At 42.4% G+C, this 3,193-nt stretch overlaps 1 long non-coding RNA gene across 1 annotated transcript; it reads left to right on the top strand.

Moving 5' to 3' along the window:
• The first annotated feature begins 1,315 nt into the window (after window positions 1-1,315).
• Window positions 1,316-2,926, top strand: LOC103353659 (uncharacterized). The gene is made up of 3 exons (XR_520015.1): window positions 1,316-1,421; window positions 1,617-1,704; window positions 2,796-2,926. It is a non-coding gene; the product is annotated as an uncharacterized LOC103353659 (long non-coding RNA).
• The last annotated feature ends 267 nt before the right edge of the window (window positions 2,927-3,193 follow it).

Genomic DNA, 3,193 nt, shown 5'->3' with positions numbered 1-3,193 from the left:
AGCAACAGAATACTTCAAGGTTATGCAGCATGTTTTATTATAGACAGAGAATTTATTAGTATCACTATAAAACTTTCTTTAATGCTCTGTTTTACTCTTATTCCTAGACACTATTAACCAGGAGTTCTCAACTGGTCTCACCCTGGGACCCACATTTTCCCATGGTCATTATGTCGTGACCCACTTTTTCTAGAATTCAATATTCAATATATTTTCCTGTGCAACATGCATTTCAGAGCATATAACCATGCATAGTAACTGGACCATGACCACTGCATGTACAAAATTACACAAAATGATAAAAGGCCACAACACAACATGTTTTCACTCCATTTTGAGCAACCATGACAACTGCATGTACAAAAGTGAATAAAATAAATATCAAAACTACTTGAAAATAAAGTTGTGGCCCAATCAGGTCATTTGTTAAAATTAACAAATCAGTTGGGCACGTGCTCTACTCTTGATTAGAGTTTCAGAGTCTGGGGTGACAGTAGACAGAGCTGCTCTCAGGTCATGGTCAGTGTCCAACCTGTTCCTCTGCTTTGACTTGAGCTGGACCAAGGTAGAGAAGCTACTGTCACACAAACAGGTTGAGCTGAATGGTAAAGATTGTTTTAACTGCAAGAGTGGCGAGGGATGGATACTCAGTCATCACATCGCTACACCAGAAGAGGGAAAGGCTTCCCTCCCCACATCTCTTTCTCAGCGTCTGATCACATGACAGCTCCAGCAGCTGATGCTCTCGTGCAGCCACATTTCATTGTCAAACAGTTCTGCATACAGGGAGTTAGTCTCAGAGAGGAATGTGGCGATTTCTTATTTAAGTTCGTAAAAGCGTGACAACACTTTGCCCCTCGACAGCCTGCGGGTATATAGGGTGCACGCCATTTTGTAGGGGTGTCCGACTGTTAAGTTCCAAATGATGCACCCTATATAGTGCACTCAAAATATCCCACAATGCACCTTGAAAAGTAGTGTACAGCTGATGGTCACTAACCAAACGATATGGACCATCATGTATTGCGTCGAAGGAGAATGGCAGACGGACGGGAGCGCGGAAGCTTGTCGTACAAATGTGAGTAATTTCCCGTTTAAGTTGTCTTGTTTTTCCTGTGTCGTAGCCATTTCCTGTGTCGTAGCCATGTAATAAACTCCGAATTCGATGTGTTTGCACTACGTTTATGCAGCAGAAATGTTAGCTTAGCCTCTTCCATATAGTCGTTGCCGCTAAGTTTACAGTGGATGAGTGTATAATTTCTAAATGGTACGTGTGGAATTGCATGGGTTCACCACACAATCGATCATCAATTCATTTTCTCTAAAGGGACCGATGACGACGTGGCAAAACTAATTCACCTGAGAGGTGAAAAGGAGCACCTCTTCTCAGGGAAGCGTTTTGCGTCAGCAGCTGGATGGGAGTGAGTACCGTTAAATTCCTATGAAGACATCAAGTATTTTGTGTATTTATAACAAAAGTAGAGCTGAATTTTAACTTGGAACTAAATTACTGTCTATTATCGTTGTTAATGACAGCAACCGACCCGTTTGGCGTCTTTCTATATCAGTTTGAACGATTATATTATAATAATATTCTGTATTATTATATCTTGTAGAGCTGTGTTGAAAGACATGGGCCTTGCTGGCCTGGTGAGTCCTGCCAGAGCCGCCAAGAAGTGGGAGAACCTCAAAAAGACGTACAAGGTTTGGATTTACTGTATTTAACTGGAGTCTCAGATCATGAAAGCACATATGGAAGGAGGCAGTTAGTGTTTTCTTTGCTCTGTTTGGGATTTGAAATAAACGCTGCCTTAACTGTGTGTTGTTAAGACTTTGTAATGAAGATGGAAAATGTATACTGATGTAAAGCTTTTAAGTATATGTATGTAAGTAAAGTATATGATTTACACCTTTTATTATAATTTATCATCTATTATATATTTTTTTGTTTTAAATATTATGTGTGCAGGAGCTGAAGAAGCCACCAACAGGAAGTGGCACTGAGTCAGGTAACCCACGGCTGGAACATGGAAGGGGTTCTCCCTCATGGATGAGGCGATAGGAGGGAGGCCATCCATTAGGCCTCCCTGTCTCATTGCCTCAGCCTGGGGGGAGAGCCCTTCCACGTCTGGGGTGGGATCATCTGATTCAGTGTTCAGTGCGACCTGAGAGTCAGACTCTGGAGCCAGGGGCAGAGTCAGAGGTGGGGTCAGGGGCAGAAGAGCCACGGCCGGCTAAGAGGCAGCGGCATGACCCTGTCCTGGAGCTGCTGCAGAGGGCAGAAGAGAGGGCAGAAGAGAGGGCCAGGCGAGATGAGGAGAGGGAGGAGAGACTTTTGAATTTATTGGAATGAATCATTGATAAAAATGTAAAATTAAAAAATTAAAAAATTTAACTGTTTGTTTGTAATATTAAAAAATGCAACTGTTTATAAAAAAAAGAACAAAAGAACATTGACTGATCAAAACAAATTTCTGTCAAGAAAACTTGAACACATGAACATTTCCTTAACTTTCAGATAAATTCAAGAGATTTGAGGAATGGTCTACGGATTGAAGGCTGATTTGATAATCACTATTTACACTATTTGCAAAACCAATTTAAACTATTTACATGGATGAAAGTTTGATGAGAGTTTTGTGTTCCCTAATTGTAGTCGTGCTCATTGAGAGCATCAGGAATGCTGGTTGGTGCTGATAGAGCAGCAGCGATGCGTCCACGCAGCTGCTCACCACAATGCATGTCGGGCTGAAGCTGACCACCTTCATCATCTGTCCCCATTTCCTCCTCCACAGGCTCAATTATGTCTCCATCTCTGAGACAGAAGTTTTGCAAAATGGCACAACATGCAATGACCCTCACGGCGAAAACAGGATGAACTTCCAGAGCCTTGAAAAACACGGAACGCCACCTGGTCTTCATAATGCCAAACGCCAATAACAGACCGAGCCTTTCTTTGCATGGTGTCTGTTGAACTTGGCTGCCACTGGATGTCTCACTGGCTCTCTGTATGGTGTGATGAGTGCAATTGGTTGTGATGTACATGAGTATCCACCATCACCAAGAATACAGTACCCCTCAGGTGGGTACAATCTGCCGACATATAGTGGGCTGTTTTTAAGAACTCGAGCGTCAATATGTCCAGAAACTGACACTGGTGGTCACACACTGCTTGCATTTGATCCAAAAAAAA

This window comes from Stegastes partitus, unplaced genomic scaffold (assembly GCF_000690725.1).
Source record: "Stegastes partitus isolate 25-593 unplaced genomic scaffold, Stegastes_partitus-1.0.2 Scaffold80, whole genome shotgun sequence".
Classification (NCBI taxonomy): Eukaryota; Metazoa; Chordata; class Actinopteri; family Pomacentridae; genus Stegastes; species Stegastes partitus.
Note: the sequence above shows the minus strand (reverse complement) of the source record. Positions and strands in the feature narration are given on the sequence as shown.